This window comes from Meleagris gallopavo, chromosome 1 (genome assembly GCF_000146605.3).
Source record: "Meleagris gallopavo isolate NT-WF06-2002-E0010 breed Aviagen turkey brand Nicholas breeding stock chromosome 1, Turkey_5.1, whole genome shotgun sequence".
NCBI classification, from domain to species: domain Eukaryota; kingdom Metazoa; phylum Chordata; class Aves; order Galliformes; family Phasianidae; genus Meleagris; species Meleagris gallopavo.
Genome location: NC_015011.2, coordinates 34,364,091 through 34,371,684, shown reverse-complemented (window position 1 = coordinate 34,371,684; position 7,594 = coordinate 34,364,091). Strand labels below are relative to the sequence as shown.

At 40.7% G+C, this 7,594-nt stretch overlaps 1 long non-coding RNA gene across 1 annotated transcript; it reads right to left on the bottom strand.

Annotated features, from left to right (window-relative positions):
- Positions 1-909: 909 nt before the first annotated feature.
- LOC109366211 lies at positions 910-7,116 on the bottom strand. The gene is made up of 3 exons (XR_004159913.1): positions 4,935-7,116; positions 4,395-4,523; positions 910-1,123 (listed from the first exon to the last, which is right to left on the bottom strand). It is a non-coding gene; the product is annotated as an uncharacterized LOC109366211 (long non-coding RNA).
- Between the last annotated feature and the right edge of the window lie 478 nt (positions 7,117-7,594).

Below are 7,594 nucleotides of genomic sequence, written 5' to 3'. Positions count from 1 at the left end.
AGCTATAAATGCTGTTTTCTGGTATCTCTTGGTATTTTCCCATTGTTTTTACTAACAGCACGTGCACATCAAAAGTATCTAAATAACTTGCAGCATCAGTGTTCTTTGGGAGATACCTTCAACATTCAGGGAATGGAGGAGGAAAAGGCACTTTTCTGGCTATCCTAAGGAGGGGAAGGTGAACAGCCTTGGTCACATTCCAGCTAGATAAGAAAAACTGAAGTTGATTTCAGTTAATCTCTTCAGAGGGCTTGCAGGATTTCTTACTACGCCATCTTAAAGGATGTGTGTTCTCTGACTATGAAACCACAGACAGCTTCATGCATGTTCTGGGATTAGTTACACCTAAACATCAAGATAAGAGAAAGCCTGAAACCTGTTTCAAACCCCCTTCAATCAGGTACACCATTCAAATTTGCTTTACACGATTTGTTTGAGCAACCTTCAGCTACTGTGAAAAATATGTGAAAAATTGAGTTTGTCGTGTAACAAACAACCTCTTAATTAAGTCAGTGGGAACACATTGCATTGGTACCTGTTCAGCTACTCCCTTTCTAATGCTGTGAGCATGGTAAGCTTTCAGCATCAAGTCTTTAAGCCTTTGGCCTGCCTAGCTGCCTCCCTCTTTTTCTCTCTCTTTTCTCATCTGCAATCCATCCTGGCATCTGCTATCAAGGATTGTACTACCTGATGGAGTCTGGAGGGAAACTCAGGAGGAGGGCAAAGCCCTCTTGATTCTCCCAAATGTAATACAAGAAGCTTCAACTAAAAAGCCTCTTTCATGCAGGATTTAGGTTTACAAAGAGGAAGAACATGCTAATTTAATTTTAAAATACCTAGGCTGCAAGCACCAATGTCTTTAACAGCCTTCTGCAAAATCATAGACACAGACCTGGGGGGGGGGAAATAAAAAAAAGCCTACATACTCAAAGACAAAGCAAAGATTAATTTTTTTCATTCCAAGTTGCGCTCAGGAATCTGAAGTATGTCTCGCTGAGTGGCCACAAAACTTTCTTCTTTTTGATACTGGCCAACTGAACGTATCAGCACTTTCCAGACCATTGCTACTTGTAGATGAGTTCAACAGACGTTAGTTCCCAGGGCAGAAACATTTATTAGACACCTGGCAGGAGAAAGTGTACAGTGCTGAGAAGTCAGAGAGTGAAGTGAATGAGGGTTTTCTTGATCCATTTTCCTGCCACCTCAGATTTTATCACCCAGGAGTGTGAACTGATACCTAATGTCAGAAAATTAGTCTTTCCTTTCTTGGAAATAAATGCACTGAGTATTGATGAGTGTTGGACTGTGTGCAAGTGTCTTGTAAAGTAGTGTTTTCAAGAGAAATAATTTTGAAATAGTTTTTTTCCAGACAGGCACCTAAGCAGCCCCACAGATGGGAAGGTGCTACATCAGCCAGATGCAAGTTGTTCACCACAGTGGCCACATGAAGAAGAGGGGGAAGGAGCTGGGCTGCAGGTGGGATCACAAAGCTGCTCACTGCCAGGGAAAAGCAAGAAAGCATCTGTCCTGATGAGGCTTAGGATGGGTTGTTACAGGTATTGCCTTCCTGTGATAAGCTGTACAAAGCGTTCTAGAACAAAACTTAGCAACGCTCGGTAAAAATAAAGTGGTTAAATCACAGCCATTGAATGTGAGAATTAAAATTCAGTTAAAAAAAAAAAAGAAGAAGAAAAGAACCAAAATAGTCTAGAACAAAACATCATATCTGTAAAACTTTATCTAACAGTATTCCTGCCCACATAGTACATTAAAATGCATTATTGAAGATAATACGCTAGTACAGTGAGAAGTACAAAGCATGCTGTGTTTCATGTGCTCTGCCTTGATTAGGGCTCTGCCTTGTGACTGAGAGATACTAATTCCAAGCAAACTGTGAAGGGTCAGCAAGGTCTGCTTTGCCAGAGTGCCTTGGGACGCAGCTCATCTCTAATTGTCCTATTAGTGCACTGTATCATAGAATCATAGAATCATAAAGGTTGGAAAAGACCACTAAGAGCATCTAGTCCAGCTGTCAGCCCGTCAGCACCATGCCCACTAAACCATGGCCTTCAGTGCCACATCTACCTCCAGGTACAGTGACTCCACCACTTCTCTGGGCAGCCTGTTCCAATGCCTTACCACTTTTTCTGAGAACAAATTTTTCCTAATATCCAACCTGAACCTCCTAAGCATCACAGTGAATCTTCCCCCCCACCCTCCACTAGCCATGTCAATCTTTTTACCTCTCTAAGGTGGATGCTCGTTAGAGTTTAATTATATGGGGCTTTGGTATGTAGTGGGGGGAGAGTTTGGCCAGTCAGTCACCTGGCATCTTCACTGCTGTGGTATTAGCAAATACTTGTGTGGTCAGCCACCAGGGAATTCCTGGCAGCCATGCGTATCCGAAGCTCAGATGATGACTTTGGGGGCTCCCACAGTGACGGATGCAGCAGGTGCTCAGCACCTTGGTATGCTCTGACTGTTCTCACCTGGCACAGGTAGCTATTTTGGTTGTAGATAAATGAGAAGCAGACTGAGCAAATGCAAGGCTACTCAAAAATATGATGGGCATGGAGGAAGTGGGGAAAAAATATTCTGGTATACAACACAGAAAGTTTGTCCTTTTTTTTTTCCACTTCCCTCATCCTCTCATTCGAGGCAGAATTTGCATAAGAAGGAGAATCTATACTCTCAGCTTCTTTTAAAATGTTTGAGAATCCAAGCCATAATATATGTTATTTTCCCATTGTTTTTTTGTGAAGTAGGCCTTGCATTCTGAGCTAGAAATATTAAAACACTTAGGATACGTCTCACCATCAATTACAGATAGGTCCAAGCATGTTCTCTCAGCCAGTAATCCGTATTTTGAAAGAAAACCCTTAAGCCTAGTGAGTGGTTGCCTCAGAAGGGCCTGAACACAATCGGCACCAGGGTCTCATTAATGTGTTGTGGATAATTTGGGCATGAACGTACAACAATGTGGTCTTTCAGCAAATCAAGCTGAGCACAGTATAGGCACTTGAGAACCAAAATACTGCAATCTACTAATGCAAACAGTACAGATGGGAAGCACACAGGTAGGGGCTCAGCTAGCACTCAGACTTGCACTTCACTGCACGGTACACCAGTAAGGTTTGCAACTCCTCCCTCTCTCTTCCCTCTGCAGAAAAAAAAATCCCAGCACCACCTGGGACTTAAAATAAAATTGGATTTCAATAATAAAAAAATGGTTATTCATAGCAAGAGCGCAGAGAATCACTGCCACAAGTCAAGCAGAGAATCGCTGCTAGTACATATTCATACTGATGTGAACATTTTTGAAGCTAAACCGTCGCTGGGTTCAGATTTGTGTTGGCCTTTATTTCAGTGTATGTTCTGTCATGGCTAAGCTTTATTCTGTGCTCAGAGATTTGCCCTTTCTGCTGTTGACAAACATGTAAGTCACTGCATCTAGTGCAACACTAAAACAAGAAATGGTGTTTTATTGGTCAGTGAAGATACTCAGATCTGCAAGCATATGGTAATTTTTTATTCTTACGCTAATGCAGCTATTTTGCAGGAGATTATCTCACAATATATTTGTATTTCACTGCTGGTAAATTACACATTAAGGAAAATGTTTTCCCTTTTCCCCAGACCATGCCAAGGTTTCTAAGTGTCTATATTATTTATTTTCTATATCCTTTCTGGATTCTTTTAACATTAATATTCATTAGAACATTAGACTTATTCCTTTGTGTAAACTCCCAGCACGCACAATGGGAGGAAAAGGTTCTCGTTTTCCATTCTTGTATAGCCAAAGCAATCCTGATGGAGTCAGTGAAGTGGCATTAATACAAAACCAATCTCAGGGAAAAGCCTAATGGTGGCTGATTCTTTTTAGTCACTGACACACTCCTGTATGCACTCACAAAAAAAGTAAACCTTTGGAACAAGAAAGGAAGGAAATACATGTGCCATTGGCTCTTCCTATGTGGACCCTTCAACCTCACCTGTGAAGCTCCTCCATTCCCCCAGCTATGCAAAGAAGGAAGATGTGAGAAGTGCAAAGATATCATTTAGAACTACTGGCTCTCACTCAAGTGTTGGTCTTTCCGGAAGAAATCCTATAAAATAACTGTCACTGCAAGATTACTACACAGTTGATCATTAGGATTTCTACCAAACTATTTTGGAGAGAAACTACAAGGTTATTAAACCCCGTGTCATTCTCTGAATTTGGTTTCCTTTCCTAACCACCTCGAAGATCAATACAGAAACTCAGTGTAATCCTTCACATGCTTATTGTGGGCTGTTTCAAATGCATCTGTTCACACACAGGCTTAGTCCTGACTGTTGAAACTCTGGTAACCTTTGCTCATGCAATTCCACATGTAAAACTGTAAGAGACTTACCATTAAAGGCTTTATGGCAGCCAGTTACTCTCCACAGCAGCGTTTTATTGAAACTGAGACTTAATTCCATCAAATTCTGAGAGATTTCAGCTCTCTGGTGCCAGGGAGCCCAGTATTTCATAGGGTGCACTGAAATTGAGAAATTACATATCTCACTCACTTGCAATAAAGCTTATTAATAGCATTAAATCACCACTCTACAAAAGTACAAAAATGAGACGTAATTAAGAGATAATGGGCCAGAGGAACTCAGAATCAGAAAAAAAGAAAAGAAAATTCGGCTAAATTCTTTTCCTCACCTGGGCTTTCACTGGGCAGAATATATTAATATTAAAAGGAAAATGAATCATTAAGTTGATGTCCCAGGGCCTGAGTGTCATATTATTAACTAGTATAATCTACTGTCAGGATTTACATGGTGATTCCTGAGTTAAACCATGAGCCACCTGCTGAAAAGCAAATTTAAGGCTACATGCTGGGAAAAAACTTTCTCATTAAAATATAATCAGGGTTTGTTAGGGCAACAAGAAAAGAACTGACCTGATGTACTTAGTTAAACCAAGCTCTCCTCAAGCTGGGAGCTGAAGGTATCAGACAGTTGTGAAGAGTTCTTCTGTTCCCCACTTCACAGGGTGCAAGCCCCATACTGACTCACTGTGGGAAAGCCAGACTATGTCCGTTGAACGTGTCTAGTAAGAGAAGCTCTACCCATGCTTCCTAAGGATAGGATGCACTATAGTTACAGTACTTCCATAATGAGCCTTAGAATTGCTCATAGAATCATATCTCAAAAATGTGAGAAGTATTTCAAGGAGTCATGGTTGCAGTGATATTTGAGCAACATTAAGTGATGTGCAAGCATATATTTACACTGCGGGGGGAAGTTAAGATTGAACTCCCAAATAATTCCCACTGTACCTCACTATGGGTCCTTTGGTCTGAAAATACCCTGAGCCACGTGGTCCCTCACTTAGATTGCTGGGTGAATGCTTGGCGACTGTGTACGTATTCAGGTGTGGAGATGGAGGGAAGTAAAACAGCAAATATGTGATGTGAGAACGAAATGAAAACTTTAACTCACTATTATCATTTGTAATCTCCTTCCAAAGGAATAAATACACACATTAATACACAAGCAGTTCACCATTAATTCAGAAAATTGCAATATAAAAACACTCTATAATTTGGAAAATAAACAAAGGAGAATTCCCATAGATGTTCTACAAATAGAGAAAGAGAAGAAAGAGGCCCAAGGGAACTCTTCTGTATGTGTGTTACTTTACTTATGAAATTAATCCCAGAGACTTCAAAAGGACCCACTCACAAATAGTTCCACCTGTAATGAGGATTCAGGCTTTAAATTAGGGAACAAATTATTTTCTTAGCTCTGGTTTTAATTTTAATTTGCAGAAAGGTAGGAGTTGCTAATTATAGGTAAGTCCTTATAAACTGAGATTTAGTTATGTACAAAAATGGATAATGCTAAACATTTGGGGGTGCATCTAAAGTGGCTAACTCATACAAGGCAATTACTGGGGCAGAAAAATAGCTCCCTGTGCACATTCCAGTGCTTGGAAAACTATGCTGTAAGGAGATGTCAAAGCAAACAGACACAAACCACAGATGTCTGGAGTAGCCCTGAGACATCACCATCCAATCTACACAAGATAGTCAACTCAGGAATATCTTCTGGAGGTGTTACCTGAATATTCTTTCAGTGAAAATGTTGCTGTCATCACAGACTCCCCTTCTGTACAGTAGGCTAATGGCAAAAGAATTAATTTGGGAAAGGTCAGTGCCGCTCTGTCCTTCAGCTTGTGCAACAAGCTACAAGCTACTGCATCTGTAAAGAGGAACTCAGGACTCACTGGGCCAGAGATACGATGAGTTACAGAACAGAAATTAAAGAAGAAAGAGACTATTACTGTGACATAACAGAGGGGAAGTTTTTAAAAAAAATTTTCTGGAACATTGCATACAGCACAATCACATTCTGTCTTTCCAGCCAGGCAATGTGTAGCCTTTGTTAGGGTTTGGAACCAGAATGAGTATTTTCAAATAGATTTTAGCCTCTGTTTGTAAAGGCTAACGATCTGTTTGTGTAAACAGAAAACACGCAGAAAAACAGGCAGTAAGTACCTCAGAAAAAGGAAGTCAATATACAGACAAAACAAAAAAGATTATGGAAAGCAACATAAAGAGGATGAAACTGTGAAGCAAAGACATTCTCATTTTTTACTTTCTAGCATTAGCTTCCTGGTATGGTAGCATGACCTTTGTCTTTTTCTGTCTGCTCAGTGCTGTTTCCACTTATGCTGTCATGTCCTGAGCCAACTTTTTGCTTATGATTTCTTATTGTCTGTTAGCTTTCTTAGCACTGTCTTTTGGCTAATGAGGAGTCTATGGGTCCTCATGGTCCCTCTCTCAGCATATTGTGCCACTATGGGGCTGCTTCTGTCCTGGAGTGAGGGTGGGTGTACTGTGATAGTGAAAATAGCTCACCATTCCTCAGTTTCTTGCCCGTGGGCTGTGACTTACCCCTGCAGCTACAGAATTTTTGCCTGAGGTCTTTACCTCATGAAAGCAGCTGCAAAACAAGGAAACTTCATGGAACGGGCACCCTGCTAGTGGCAGCATCTAGGTGAGAGATGTGGGACCCTAGACAAAAAAAAAAAAAGAAAAGAAAAATAAGTTTGCTATAAGTTTACTTCTTGAAAGCTCATTTTTGTCAAATTTTGTTCAATCCATATTTTATTTTATCCTATCTTCCATTAATTTCTAGGTTCTCTCCATACCCCAAACTGATAGCCTTATCCAGTCAGCAATTGCAGGGGCAAGCTCGTCCTATATGCTTCGGTCCTCATCTCGCACTGCTATGCCTTTTGTTGTCATGAAGGATTATAAAATCAGCAGCACCCTGGCAGCCAGTTTTTTGTGGTTGTCAGAAAGGCGTCACTGTGAGATAACCTGTGTAGCAGGAAGTGCTCCATTGTATGCTGACAAAAATTCAGAGCTTGTGAATGTAATGGCACCTCAAAATGGCATGATCAAAAGAATGAATTCCTTAACTACCAGACGCATAAAGATTCATCCAAGCAGCCAAAAGATGTCACGTGTACTGAAAAGAAATGTATATCTTCTTCTTCAGGGAGTCCTAATGGCATGCCAGGCTGGTGACTGTAGCTAAAATGCAGCTTCAG